A 16,670-nucleotide genomic window follows, 5' to 3' on the forward strand; every position below is an offset into this window, starting at 1 on the left:
TAAAGTCAACATAAGCTTGTGATAAAGTTTAAACAAAAATAAATAATACAAAACCCTATCTACTTCACTGTTGTTCATAACCCCACTTACTTGGTCAAAGCCTTGGTGCAATTCCCTTAACCTTTAGCACATTAAATATTAAACCCCTAAAAGAAAAATAAGAGCAATCTAGAATCCTCCAATCAGTAGAATATGCATATGCAATCAAAAATTTGTGATACATATTACGACAGCTCATAAATTGAAATGACTAAGGCAGAAAAGGACCGCTAGTCTGCAACTTTATAATGAAATTATTATTTTGTGATGGACAGTGAAAAGCATGTTTGTTTTTATTGCATTGCTTAACTGGAGATACGTTGGTTGGTGGAAATTCTAACAAATTGGCTAACTGCAAAATGTTTTTTTTTAATTTGATATATCCCATCATATAACTATGGATTAATTATACTATCATCTAGGCTGAGCCCACATACCCTGTAAAATAGAACATCTATTGAAGAACACAATATCCATTCAATTTATTCCCTAGAAACTTTAATGTTACTCCCTTCATAATGCTATGATGTATTATCGAAAACACTAGCTACAAAAATTGAATAGAAGAAATTGTTTTCCATCTATTATGCCTTCTATTTGGACTAAGGACCTACATGGGAAGAGCTGCAAATAATTTTTGTAGTTGATAATGATGTCATTGATATATGAATTGATACTATAGAATGTCTCTAGGAATAATAAATTTTAATCATGATTTTATAGTTTGTCAATCCTAAATCTAAACCACGTTATTGGGGATTACTTCCACAGAACAAAGGCTCTATCAGCTTAAAAACTAATTTCCTTTAAACACTTCTAAATGATCTTCACCTCTCAAGATTTAATGTTTGGCTATTCTAAGAATTGCAAAAAAGAAACCAAATTGTTATGAAGAATGTGGGCATTAGTAAAAGATAAGAATAGAGCCCCCAGAATAATTAGAAATAAACATCTAAAAACTATATGTAATAATGATATAGGAGATTTCCATTGTGATCGAAGGCATTCGATTAAAATACCTATCAAAAAATTTATTTTATTTTTATCTCAAAAAAATTTTTTACGATATCCAAGAAGCATGACAATCACTCATCTCATATCTTCCATTTCCCCATTCTGATTAACATCTGGTTGCTTGGTGGAGGGTCAGAGTTTTAAATGAGGGGAGGAGCAACACATTGTTGGTAGTGCATTAAAAGTGCTAAGGCTAAGCCAAACTTTTAACAATCCTTTTAAAACCTCCCTACCACATACCTTTTGTAGCATCGATCTTGGTCAGCGCCTTGCAGTCCTTGGACAGAGAGCCCATGTGGGGTGGTTGGAAACTCTGTACATGTGAAATCTAGATTTTTAGATGAGTTATTTTCCCTACTTAAAGTTGCACAAGGATTTTCTAAAAAATTTTCGGGAATTAAGATTTTCCTAGTTAAAAATAGCGATGAATTTTAGCTTTGTCAAGAGCAATTTTTGTCCTTTTTTTTATTTAAAAAAAAAAGTTCTTTGTAAAACTATCAAATCTTCCTTTAAGGCTCATGTACACTTACTAGGTAGGAGGAAGGACATGCTTCCTTGGGTAGGTAATATATTAAAGTTGACCAAATAAGATATTCCTTATTTCATCTTGCCTAGAGACCTGTGAGTTTTAGTCTTGGGCAGCGTGGGAGTGTCTTGATTTAAAATAATATTTTGACAAGGGACTAATCCCTGCTTCAACATTGCTATGTACCTATCTAGCAATTAATAACACCAGCCTTGGGACTCTGTGCAGTCCTCCACTTGGTCATTGGCTTGAGAAGCGCCCAAAGTAGAATCCCATGGTTAGAGTGTAGGGGGATGGTTAGTTTGCAGGTTAGCTAAGTTTAAAGAATATTGTTACCTTGTACTTTTATTTTAATAATATAGTTGGTGTTAGTTTTAAATTACAAAGTTTAATAAATTTTAGTTTGTAATTGTGATTTTTGAATTTAGTGTTAATTAAGTGTAGTTAGTATTGGTTTAAATTTTAGTTATGTGTTAGATAGGAGTTAGTGGTAAGGTTAGTATATATTTTTTAAAGTTAAATGTTAGTATGTGTTAGATGTTAGTTGTTATTTTTAATGATAGCATTAGTTGTTATGTAATTTATTTGATTATGTTAAAAGTTAATAAATTCAAGCTAGAGATAGACTATTTATTAATATTGTTAAGTACTTAGGTTATTTAAATTTGTTATGGCTTAGTTTAACATCTGGTTATATCTTATAGTGTTAACTATTAATGTTGGTTTAATAATTAGTTTAAATTTATTTATTCATTATTTTAAAAAAAACTAGAGTTTATTTCCCTTGCTTAAGGAATGATTAAATTAGAAGATATGTAGATCAAGCTAAATCATTAGTGAATCGATGATTTTATTATGTTGTTTTATTAATGCTTAGAAGTTAGGGTGAAGATCTAAATTATGGGTATTAGAGTTCTTTGAAAAATATATTCTAATGGCAAGTGGTTTGTAATTTGACTATAGTGTAGGACATCAAATTTGGAATAGGGTTAAAAGCTCTTATGTCAAAAGCTAGTATTAGATGTTAATGAATAAACATTCTCTTAATAATTAAGTAAAGAATATGACTGGAAATGGATTAGATATAAACTTTATATTATTATTCTTTTGTTAGGACTTAAAATTTATACGAATATTATAGTATTGAGATATTTTGCATTTGAATTTTAAACTTAGTAGGTGGTTAGAGGATCAACAAGTATTAAAATCTCAAGTCAACTAGGTAATTTGATATGATGAGTTAGATTATGATAGAAGATGAGTTAGAAGTTGTAAATAGTTTAGTGATAAATGTTTTAACATTTCAAATTTGTTCAAAATAATATCTAGAATTAAATATTAGTGTAGTTTTAAGGAGATAGCATCATAGTCGGCATGCAAACTTGGAAAACCCTAAAATGTAATTTGAGTTAGCAATCATACCTTTGTAATTGAACCTAGATGTTAATCAATCGACTCATTCAACTAGAACTAAGTACTCTCATATTGTTAAGATTTTAGGGATTTGAACTTGTACAGTATGTGGGGATGTCAACTCTACATCTTAGTGATATGTATTCAAAACTCACTTTAATCCTTTGTCATCTTTCCATATCTTGTTTAGTGTAGTATTTATAAACTTAGTATATTGTTTCAACAAGAGAGAGTTAGTGAGGAACATACAAAGAAAGAGAGTATCTCAATCTACTATGAGGAATGGAACCCTAATCAAGGAATGAATCTATCTAAAGTATATATGATGGTAAGAACATAATTTAATGCTGATAAGTATGTAGCATATAGTAGTGAATTAGTAAGATGGGAAGATGTAAAATTATGAGTTAGGCTTATGTGAATCTATTATGTTGGTAGGCTTATTCTATAAGCATGAGTAATACTAAATTTTAAACTATCAAGTGAGTTCTTGTAGACTTTGTTATTGAAGGTATTGGATCAATCATAACCCTACAATTCAGAGAAAGTAAAGTCACGATGAGGTCATCAACCTAGTACGAACTAAAGGTTTAGGTATCCAAGTTAAGTATCAAGCAGATTATAAGACATGAGGCATGTTAAGAATGATGATGATGACCTATATCATCAGCAAGGAGATAGTTGTAAGAGTGAGTAAGTAAACATTGACAAAGTCCTAATATTGGTTTTATACCTAACTAGTTGCAACCTTGCAACCTAAGGATGAATTCATAAGTTGTTTATGGCTAGAAGACATGAAATATGGAATTATTGTTAAGAACAATAGCATTTAGCACATTCTTGGGAGATAAATAGGATTGGTGTTAATGATGAATAATACAGATAGTGATGTTTTTATGAATACAAGATCATATCAATTTGGGTAAGGTTGATAACACAACTTTATCCAATATATCGTGGTAAATTTGACCTAAGAAAGATTATGGGTAGGAGCCCTAATATGAAATTTTGGTGAATTGAGAATAAGAGAATTGGTATTGTAACTACAACTTAGAGAATTCTTGTGAATTATGTTGGCAAAGTGACATATGATGGGCCTACCAAGAGGGATTCTTGACATTTAAGTGGATGCATTACATTAGGGTATGGGGTTATTAGTAACAGTATTTGTGCCCCACCCTCTCCCATGACTTTGAGATTAAGAACAATGAATTTTTTTTTATTGTTTTGAGTTATAGATTGCACCCCAACATAAATATGGTGAAGGTTATGAGTTAATCAAATGGACTTCTAGATGAAAAGGTGCAGGTGTAGCGATGGATTGTTTAGTATCCTATCAAGAAATCTATATGTCATGGAAACTCTAAAGTAAATCTGTAACCTTAATAGGAAGCCAAGTTGCTTATTATAAAAACCTCATTGAGAGAGTCTCATATAGATGTTTCCCCAATGAGTGGGTCTGTGGAATATGGGATATCTATGATATTTAGAGAGTTTATAAGTATGTTATTCTAGATCAAGACAATGAAGAAGACCTTGGTACTAGATAAAGACAATGGAGAAAGGACCTCTTTGAAGATTAATTGGAACATTCTAAGGCCAATAATGGCATATTGTAATGGACAAAGTGCATTGAAGGTCAAAGGTCCTAATCAAGCCCTATGGGCAACATGATGTAAAAATGGCATATGAGCCATGAAGGGTAGAATAGGAAGTAGTTTCATGTTTTTTTGCATTCAATAAGGTCATTGGATCATTCTTAAATCAGTTGCATAGGTTAGAATGCTAAAATATGCATAGAAAACAAAATTTGAAATTTGAAATTAGTTTTGGAGGGAAAATAGTAACTTGTTATTTGTTTGATTAAATAAACATTTTCAACCAACTTGGTCAGTTGGGCAGGTATTCTAAGGTTTATTTAAGATGTCTCAGCCATATGGAAAAAAAAAAAAAAACATTGGTATGTACGGAAAAACACAAGAATTGTACGAACATCCAAGAATTGAATAAGATTTCTGAGTTTTCTTGCTTATTTGAAGTATATTTGATTGTGTAACCTTTATTTTATGCTGATAGGGTTATATTGTGAGGTGTTGCATCCATCTTGAGATGTTTTTTTATCAAATTACAGTTATTATTGCTATTGTCACACTGAAACTGTGAGTTTTGCTTTGATTTTTCAATAGGAAATGAGGGTACCATCCTAGTTTTTAACATCTAACCCATGGGATGGACCCTAAATTCTCTAAGATGTCTAACTAATTATGAAAATGCAAGAAAAGTGAAGATTTGCAGGTTATTGTGAAAGAAATGCAAAGTTGAGTGCTGGAAGGATTAATTTGGGTACCCAAATGAGTGCTAGGTGTTATGCAGCCGTACATCTGGCTTAATGATTGGGACACGACCCAAGAACAGAATGGACACAACAAAAAAGGGAAATTATATTAACTGAGAAAATAAGCTAGTACAAATAGTACAGAGAAAATAAACTTCAGAACATGCCCTAAGGGCTTACAATAGCATAAGTCTGGAGAATATTTCTCCTTTTAGCACCTCCTCTCAAACTCCACTCTGAACTGCCTTTTACAATGCCATAAATCTCCTTAAATAGACCCCGAAGGGTTAAGGACTAGGAGTAAATTCTATAAAGTGCTAGTAGGCATCCACCGGCAAAATAGAAGGTTCCGAAAGTTGCGTTAGAAGTCGGCGAAAATCTAGAAGAATCCAGAAATGGTAACCGAACTTTCGGGAGGCATAACTTTTGAACCGTAGCTCCGATTGACGAACTGTTTACATTTTCAGAAAGATCTCGAAGCACTCTATAGCCCTATGGACAAGCTTTGCTTGTCCCCCATTTTTTGACCCTTTTTGAGGTCATTTAATGCCCCAAACCTGACTTTGAAGCATTCTTAGGAGGTCTCCAAAACTTGAAAAACTACAATAACTTTCAAACCATGGGGCCTATTGACCTGATTCTTTTTCTGGAATTCTCTAAATCATGATTACATTCATCTGGCCAATTCACACCTTCTATTTTATCAAAATGATGGCCTAAATACATGCTCCTATTTTTTTGGGATTTTCAAACGCACTAATAGTTGAACTATGAGAGTTGGAACCTTTATTTGAGCCAAATGGGTATCCAAAAATGTAAAGACATGAAACAAAAACTAAGTCTAAGTACATTTTTTTGGGCAACACAGGATTGCCCTTATACCTCTGGATGCTCTTGCATCAGACACCCAAGGTAGATTGAAAAGTGACCCTGTCACTTTATGGATGGTAGAAGAAATCCCAAATGGGAAACCTCAGCTGCTGAAATCCAAGTTGAGTCCTCGATCGGCCGTCCTTTCCATTTGACCAAATACTCTTCATACTACCTATTTCTGGTACTCCTACCCACACGATGATCTAGAATGTCTTCTATCTCCTCCTTCTTAGAAGCAGGAATTGGACATGGCTCTAAAACTAGCTCCTCATCTGCACCATCATCATGATACTCTGTTAAATCTGCAATGTTGAAAATGGGAGAAATGTGAATACCATCTGGCAGCTCCACCTCATATGCATTTCCTGAGTTATGTTTCTTCAAAACTTTGCAGGGGCCAAATTTCTTCATTTTCAGCTTGTTGTAAGTACCAACTGGAAATCTTTCTTTTTGTAAGTGCACCATGAATAGATACCCTACTTGGAATTCCTTATGTCTTCTCCTTTGATTAGCCCTAGCTTTATACTCTTGATTCATGTTGATAATGTGTGCTTGAACCTCCTCATGTAGACGCTTGATGTGTTTAGCGAATTCCTCAGCTTCAGCACTTGTCCTCTCCCCTTGTTCTATCCTCCTCAATTCTGGTGCAATCCTTGGGCTATTCCCATATACAATTTGAAATGGTGATTTTCCAGTAGTCCTATTTACAGAGTTATTATAAGAAAACTCTGCCTGTGGTAGAATCAAATCCCATCCCTTGGGTTTATCCCCAACTAAACATCTCATCAAATTGCCCAAACTTCTATTTACCACTTTTGTTTGACCATCAGTCTGTGGGTGATGCGTGGAACTGAATTTTAGGTCTATTCTCAACTTCTTCCACAATGTCCTCCAAAAATACCCCACAAATTTAGTATCTCTGTCAGAAACTATACTCCTTGGAAGACCATGTAGTCTTACCACCTCTTTGAAAAACAAGTCTGCAATATGGACAACATCATGAGTTTTGTGGCATGGAATAAAATGTGCCATTTTGGAGAACCTATCAACCACCACGAATACTGAGTCATTACCCTTTTGTGTCCTTGGCAATCCAAGAACAAAATCCATACTTATGTCCTCCCATGGCCTTGATGGAACAGGCACTGGCTGATAAAGACCTGTATTGTGACTAAACCCCTTGGCAACTTGACAAACCTGGCAACTTTGTATGAACTTCTTCACATCCTGTGAAATTTGAGGCCAAAAATAATGTTCTCTAAGAATGGAAATGGTCTTATCTCGACCAAAATGTCCTGCCATCCCTCCACTGTGTTTCTCCTTAATCAAATTTTCCCTCATGGAACTCCTTGGAATGCACAATTGACTACCTTTGAACAACATGCCATCCTGAATCAAATAATCTAACCACTTTATTCTATCTATAGCAACAGGCTCTTTATAAGCTTTCCATGCTTCAGCAAAATCAGGATCCTCAGGGTACAAATTCTTGAGCTCATCAAACCCAACTACTTCAACCTGCATTACTGTAAGCAGTGACTGTCTCCTACTTAGTGCATCTGCAACCTTGTTAGATTTTCCACTTCTATGCTTCAACACAAATGTATAACTCTGCAAGAATTCTACCCACTTCATATGCCTCTAATTCAATTTACCTTGGCTATTTAGGTACTGTAATGCCTGATGATCAGTATACAAAACAAATTCCTTTGGCAATAAATAATGCCTCCATTTCTTTAAGGCCTGAACTATTGCATAGAATTCTTGATCATAAATAGAATACTTCTTCTTTGCATCATTCAATTTTTCACTAAAATATGAAATAGGCTTACCTTCTTGGCTTAATACAACCCCAATAGCACTGCCACTAGCATCACAATCCACCTGGAACACTTTTCTAAAATCTGGAAGTGCCAACACAGGCTGTTCTATCACCTTCTTCTTCAGCAATTCAAAACTTCTTGTAGCTTTTGTAGTCCATTTGAACTATTTTCTATCCCCTCTTATTGTATCAGTTAGGGGTGCACATATGCCACTGAAATTCTTAATAAACTTCTTGTAAAAACTAACCAAACCATGAAATGATCTTACCTCAGTAGCAGACCTTGGAGTAGGCCATTCCAAGATGGCTTTTACCTTCTCTGGATCCATTTTAAGACCTTCAGGTGATATAACAAACCCTAAATAGACTAACTCCCTTTTTGCAAAGATACACTTCTTTAGATTAATTAACAGTTTCTCTTCCCTTAGCCTTTCAAGGATACTACGAATATGTAGTAAATGTTCTTCCAAAGTCTTGCTGAAAATTAAAATATCATCCAAATAGAAAATAAAAAATTTTCCCAAGAACTTCTTAAGTACCTCATTCATGAGCCGCATGAAGGTGCTTGGGGCGTTTGTTAATCCAAAGGGCATGACTAACCACTCATAAAGACCGTCCTTGGTCTTGAAAGCTATTTTCCACTCATCTCCTTCTCGAATCTATATCTGATGATAGCCACTCTTCAGATCTATCTTTGTGAAGTACTGAGCTCCACTCAAGCAGTCCATAAGATCATCCATCCTTGGTAAAGGAAACCGGTACTTGATGGTTATCCTATTTATAGCTCGAGAATCTATACACATCCTACACTCTCCATCCTTCTTTGGTGCAAGTACTACAGGTACTACACATGGACTCAGGCTCTCTCGAATCAAGCCCTTCCTGAACAGCTCCTGAACCTATCTATTTAGCTCCTTTGTTTCAGTAGGAGTCATCCTGTGAGCAACCTTGTTAGGAAAACTAGCTCCTGGAATTAGATCTATCTGATGACTAATTTGCCTTATTGATGGCAATCCATCTGGAACATTATCAGAGATAATATCTCCAAATTCCCCTAGTAAATCTAAAACTTCAAATGTTATTTCACTACTACCTTCTTTATCTTTCCTAGGAATCAAAGCATAGCATATATGTTGATGTTTCATGGCATCTAAAAACTTCCGTCCATCAACAAGAGAAATCCTAGCACTACTACATACCTTTTCACCTTCCTTTTTCATGGGCTTCAATTTGTGGCAAACTCCATCCTTTGTTAGAGAGTATGTGTTTGCATGTCCATCATGTATTGCATGTCTATCAAACTGCCATGGTCTACCCAACAATAGATGGCAAACATCCATCGAAATAACATCACAGAGAACTTCATCATGGTAACTCCCAATTTTGAATTTTACTAAACATTGTTCCCTTACCAGGACCTTATGATCATCTTTTACCCAAGAAATCAGATAGGGCTGGGGATCTTTCTCCCTCTTGAGCTTCAACTTAGAGACCATCTCTTCTGATACCAAGTTATCAGTGCTACCACCATCAATGATCACATCACAACATTTATCCTCACACTTGCATCTAGTACGGAACAAACTCCTTTGTTGTCCTGGTTCATTCTCACCACTTAGTAGGACTCTTTTATTTACCAAGGTCTCTCCTCTTTCTGCATCCTCTGAATGTGATGATTGTGCATCCTCATCCACATGAGCAACCCTAGCTTGGCCCTCAGCTCTCCTATCTGTCCTTCCTTGTCATTGAGGGCATTCAAAGGCACGATGACCTTCTTCATTGCAATGGAAATAGGTACCACGGAAGCCTCCTCTTCCTTGTCCACGTCCTCTACCTCTTCCTCTTTGATTTCCAAAGTCTTGATCATGGGAGCGGTTGAAACCCTCATTCCTCTTATTTCTGCTAGTACCCACATCTTCATTTTTCTTTTGGGTTTCATTGCAGCCTCTAGATGATCTACCACTTCCCCTTCCTCCTTGACTGCACCCTCTTTGTCTTCTTTCAAACCTTTTACTCAGCTTCTCTTCAACTCGTAGGGAAAACTGGTATGCTTCTTCAACGCTGGTCATTCTTACCAAACTTAATTCCTCCTGGATGCTAGGTCACAACCCACAGATATAACGAGCAACCTTCTCCTTATTTGCTTCTGCATGCCCCACTCTAATCAAGAGTCAGTAAAACTCCTTTGTATATTCTTGGATTGATCTTCCTGCTTGCTTTAACCCATGCATCTTCTTAAATAGATCAAGCTCGTAGTCCACAGGAATGAACTACTTCTTCAATTTGTCCACCATGCGATCCCATCTTGGGATCTTCTCCTTTCCTCTTCTAAGTCTTTCAAGTTGAACCTCTTGCCACCAGATTTTGGCATGGCCTTTCAATTTGGCCTTTGCAAACTTAACCCTATCTGGGTCCCTTATATCCTCATACTCAAAGTATTCTTCCAGTTCATTGATCCAATCGATCAACTCATCTGGTTTCAGATTTCCTGAAATATAACCACTTCAATTGTAGTTCTTTTCCCAAACTTAGTAATGGCCCTAAAAAGCCTTTCCTCTATAGGATTCAGAACTTCCCCATCAACTTCCTCTTCTAGTCCCATTACTTCCTCTTCATTGTCATCCTCACTATTGTCACCTGCGGCAACATTTGCTCCTCTACGAAGCTCCTCTTGCAATGCTTGTACCTGCCTCTGGAGGGCTCTAACCTCCTTAGGATCAATAGCTTTGGCCCTTCCTCCATGCTCTCTTCATGGAGGCATCTTCTAACTCGAACCCACAACCACACAATCCTGGTGCAAACTGCCTCACAGTCGGTGCTCTGTCTACACACTCAGGAAAACTAGGCTCTGATACCACTTGATGGGGACACGACCCAAGAACAAAATGGACACAACAGAAAAGGGAAATTATATTAACTGAGAAAATAAGCTAGTACAAATAGTACAAAGAAAATAAACTTTAGAACATGCCCTAAGGGCTTACAATAGCATAAGTCTGGAGAATATTTCTCCTTTTAGCACCTCCTTTCAAACTCCACTCCCAATTGCCTTTTACAATGCCAAAAATTTCCTTAAATAGACCTCGGAGGGTTAAGGACTAGGAGTAAATTCTAGAAAGTGCTAGTAGGCATCCACTAACAAAATAGAAGGTTCCAGAAGCTGCATTAGAAGTCGATGCAAATCTAGAAGAATCCAGAAACGGTAACCAAACTTTCGGGAGGCATAACTTTTGAACCGTAGCTCCGATTGATGAACCGTTTACATTTTCGAAAAGCTCTCAAAGTGCTCTATAGCTTTATGGACCAGCTTCACTCATCCCCCATTTTTCAACCCTTTTCAAGGTCATTTAATGCCCCAAACCTGACTTTGAAGCATTCTTAGGAGGTCTCCAAAACTTGAAAAACTACAATAACTTTCATACCGTGGGGCCTATTGACCTGATTCTTTTTCTGGAATGCTCTAAATCATGATTACATTCATCTGGCCAATTCACACCTTCTAGTTTACCAAAATGATGGCCCAAATACATGCTCCTATTTTTTTGAGATTTTCAAACGCACTAATAGTTGAACTATGAGAGTTGAAACCTTTATTTGAGTCAAATGGGTATCCAAAAATGTAAAGACATGAAACAAAAACTAAGTCTAAGTACTTTTTTTGGGTGACACAAGATTGCCCTTATACCTCTGGATGCTCCTGCATCACTTAACAAGGCATATTTTTTATTTGATATTCTTTGAAGACATGATGAGTGGATGGTGAATCCCAAGTTTTAGATCCTAGAAGTGTGTGCTTGACCTAGATTGGTGATACCCTTGATTTTGAGGGTTTTAAGGCTTGGATTTGGGGGTTTCATATCAAAAGTCCTCATATGATGAAATTGATGATGGATTTGTCTAATTAGGCATAAAATAGGATGAATATATGAATTTGGTGGAATTGGGATAAGTATTTTGCACAGTTGCTTTGTAAAACCTCTTGTTTTACCCTTGAAAAATAGTGACAATCATGATTTTTGGCATATTTTTCCAATGGAGTCCATATTAAGTTTTGAGTATGTTATAGAAATCTGAAAAGGGTATCTGAAAAGCCTATTTATTTTCTTTGTGTTTTGGAAAATTTTGGAGAAAAATCAAGAAAACAGGGTTTGCTGATCCAAAGAAGAGAATAGCCTAGTAAAGGGCAAAACTAGTCTTTTTTGTATCTACCAAAAATTTGAGGGTTTGGAAACCTTAGAAAAATGTTGGTTGAAGTTTTTTAAGGTGTGTAGAGGTGGAGGAAACACTTGGTGAAGGTAAATCCAAGTTTGGAGTCTTTGGTGGCATTGTGTGCTTTTGGGCACACCATTGAAACATAGGGGTTTGGGTCCATACTGTGTTTGAATTTGCAAGTTTGTGGGTAGTTCCTTCAACCTCTGCATCGCCTATATGTCTCAAGGAATATTTGACCCTAGAAAATGTAACCATGTCAGAGCTATGGATTAAACTTCACTTTTAGTAAGGATAATTAGGTAAATATGTTATCATCCCTGAGTATGTATATGAATTATTGATCATTTTTTAACGAGTAAATTTTGGTATAATTCTAGACAAGTCTTAGCATTGTATGAATATTTTAGTTGTGTGACTTCCAAGAGGAAGTCAAGGCTAGTGGGGGAGGATGTAAGGGTCCTCCTCGTATGTAATTATTAAATATGAATTTTCTTGTTAAATCTATTCTAGGAGATTTGAATGGATATGAAGTAATGTTTTATGTTGTGAAGGTCCTAATGAAATTAAGAGAAGTTGATACAATTTTTTTCAAATACTCAGTGATTCAAGAACTTCAACATTATCTCAACTGTTTAAACATTGAAATTTCACTAACGATGATATAGGGCATTTTCATCTAATGATAATGGTGTTGATTTCGGTATCCTGATGATTAAGTTTTATGCTTTAGATAGTTCAGTATTCTTTAATTAGGTGTTGTTATGATGATTAGGTGTATGCATGCCTAATGATGATTATTTTGGTACTTTAATCTAAGTTAAAAAATAAGTTATGTTATATTGATTATGTGATTCAGATGATTAAATGTGGGTAGAAATGAATCAAATAGTTGATTTTATGAAAGATTCATGTTCTGATTTATGTAACTATCCAGATAGGTTTTGCATGTGATTTTCTTGAGCTACTAATGTGTGCAATGAGTGTGCAAGATATTTTAGCAAAAAAATTTAACTGAGAGACGAAACTAAACCCTATGTATCAATTGTAAAAACTAGGGTTAAATCTGATGAAAGATACAAACCCCATTGTTCATATTTTATTTGTGTTGTGGATTGAATGAATGTATCATTTTGTAATCAGTAAATGTTGATGTTTCCTAATAGTGTTTTTATAGTGTTGCTTGACACTTGTAAATTGTATATGCATTCTAGCATGATAGTTAGAGGTAACTGAGTAACATAAGGATCTAAGTTAGATTTGGTTAGTTAAATTTTTGTTAATTAGTTAGTATTGAGATTAATTACCCCTAATTAGGATTAGTGTGTTATCTACATTTTAAAGGTTGTTAGTAAATCCTAAATTATTCCTACCTTTTGATAGGTCTATAATTAATTCTTAAAGCCTAAAATCATTAAATCTAAGTACCTAAGGGGTATGGGTATGAGTTGGGGACATTTTCCACCCCCTTAGCCCCTTTGCTTGACTTTTATGGTCCCTCAAAAACTCCAATTTTGCTTTTGTGCGAAAATTGATTGTCCCATCATGAGTTGGATAACTTTAACTCCACCTTGAGGCCTACCTTATGTCTAGTTGAGTTAGAAGTCTCTAGGGCATTAGGCAAGTGGGTGGAAGTTACTTTTTCTAGGCAGGTGGTTGAGTTTTGGGGGGGATCTTTTTAGAGGCATTTCTGAGAGGGTTTTAGGTTGTTACCCAATCTCTAGTTTTAGAGATAAGTTTTGAAGATTGAAGGAAGGAAGGATGAGCTCATCTCAAACTTGTTCATGTTACCATAACCTTATTGTGAAGGTAGGAGTTCTTCATCCCTTTTGTTCATGTTGTTCATGTTGTTCATGCTTTGTTCATGCATAAGTCATTGATGTGTTTTCATTGGTATGTTTGTATGTGTGTTGGGTAGAATGTTTTCTTGAATATTTTTCCTTCATGTTTTGAATGAATTTTGAAGGGATTTTGTGGGTTTTTTTGGCAGTACTCACCTTTGGATAGGGAAGAAGTGGCCATGTATTGGGGAAGGGCTTTAGTTGGACCCCAATAGTGTAGAGTCTCTTCTCATGAAAAGAAGAAGGATAGAGGGTAGGGTGTTATGGGCCCCTACTTATCATCACATACCATGTTTGGAAATGTTGAAATTTGGAAGAAATGAGAGAATGAAAATCCTTGTAATATTGGCCTCGAAAGGGCACTTGTAGAAGAACAGAAGTTCTTGAGATTTTAGCCTTGAAAGGGCTATGTTGTGCTATTGTGACCAATGTCTCCTATTGGGAAAATCCACCTTCTCCCTAGTCTGGTTTGTTGTTGAACCTATTGTGCAAACTGGGATGGGAATGCATGCTTGAATTGTTCTTCATGATATGTTTGATTTGTCTCCAGGTCAATTTTCATCTTCTCCATGATCATCATGATGTATTGAAGATATTGAAAAGGATCCCTTGTTAAGGGCCAAGAAGAGAATTCAAATTTTATTGTAATATTGTGTAAAAATTTATTTAAACCCTTGTTGAAGTGGCAAGGATGTTAGGTTTTCTTACTAGTTCTTCCCCAATGGAGCCTTGAACCAAGTTGATTAATAGAAGAGAAAAGATTGAGTAATGTTCTTGCATATGATTTTTTTTGGTATTTCAAAATTTTCATATTTTTACTTGATTTATGTTAAATGGATAAAATGATGTTTAACCTTCCTGCAACATTCTTTTGATTCAAAATTGTATTCTTTTGATTAAGTTTAATTAGATAACATTGCGATGTATATTTAGTTATGTAATTAAGTTTAAAATGTGTTAAGAAAATTTGCATTTGAATTGTACCTAAATTTCATAATTATACATGAGTTGAGGAATTTTAAGTTAAGTAATTTTGTTCAAATACTATTGTATTACATTTAATCCACTATCATCTCAAAAAAAAATTGTTGGTGTGTCTTTGCCTTGATTTATTTTTTGGCATGAGACATCATTTCCTATAAAAAAAAGTATCATCCGCAAATATTTCTACCAAATTTTTTTTTTATCTAGTCCTTCTTTGATGTACAAGGTATTGTTATCATTAGTTCTCTACAAACCAATCTGAATAAGGTAGTTATGCAATCTCACATACCATGCTCTAGGAGCTTGTTTCAGAGAATACAATGCTTTGTGTAATTTGCAGACCATGTCCTTTTTGTCTAGATCAACAAAAGATTTAGGTTGCTCAACGTAGACTTCTTCATCAAGAATACCATTAAGAAATTCAAATTTGACATCCATCTGATATACCTTAAATCCTTTATGTGCTGCATATGCAAGCAAGGTCCTAACACCTTCCAATCTTGCAACACAAGAAAAAGTCTCTCCATATTCAATTCCTTCTTCTTAAGAGTACACTTTACATACCAATCTAGCTTTGTTTCTTGTTACTTTACCATCTTCATTCAACTTATTTCTAAATACCTGTTTAGTTCCAATCACATTTTTATCTTTAGGCCTAGGTAGAAGACTCCATGTTTTGTTCTTTTCTATTTTCTCTATCTCTTCATTCATAGCCTCAATCCAAATTTCATTTTTCAATGCATCTTTGACATTTTTAGGTTCAAAATCAGCGAGTGAACAACTACATTTTAGCTTACTTCTTGTCATAGTACCTTCTAATTTGTCTCCAATAATCTTATCTAGTGCATGATGCCTCCTTACATACTTGGCCAATACAAGCTCCTTACCTTTTGAATGAATTGCATTGTTATCCTCTTGAACTTCAACTTTAGGTTTTGGCTACTTAGACATAGTAAGTGTTGGCTCGGTAGCTTGAAAATGTGACTTGAGTTCTTGTGACTTAGTTTAAACTTCTTGCAACTCAGTGACTAAGGAAGACTCAAGAGTAGAAGTCTCCTGATTGACAAATGTATCTAAAATTGTATCAACTTCAATAAAAACAAATCTCCTATAATCTTCTAGTTCCTTTTTTCTTCCTTCTTTAGTCCTTTCTGCTAACTCATCAACTTTCACATGTGCACTTTCTATGATTTTGTTAGTAGAAAAATTCAAACATCTATATGCCTTACTCTTGCAAGAATATTCAAAAAATATACCTTCATCACCTTTCACATCAAATTTTCTTTTTCTAGGTTCTTTCAAGATATAACATTTACTTTCAAATACTTTCAAGTAATTTACATTAGGTTTATAGCCATACCATAACTCATAAGGGGTTTTGAATGAGTCCTTCTTCAATTGTACTTAGTTTAAGGTATGAACTATAGTGTTCATAGCTTCCTTCTAGTATTTGATAGCAATCTTCTTTTCAATCATTAAAGTCCCTCCATAATCCATGATAGATATGTTCCTCCTTTCAGCTATTCCATTCTACTCAGGAGTTCCAGGGCCTGACACCTATCTTTTGATTCCTCTTTCAATGCAAAATTTATTGAATTTATTTGAAATTAACTC

This window comes from Cupressus sempervirens, chromosome 5 (genome assembly GCF_028749045.1).
Source record: "Cupressus sempervirens isolate cs-2001-9-10 chromosome 5, ASM2874904v1, whole genome shotgun sequence".
Taxonomy (NCBI): domain Eukaryota; kingdom Viridiplantae; phylum Streptophyta; class Pinopsida; order Cupressales; family Cupressaceae; genus Cupressus; species Cupressus sempervirens.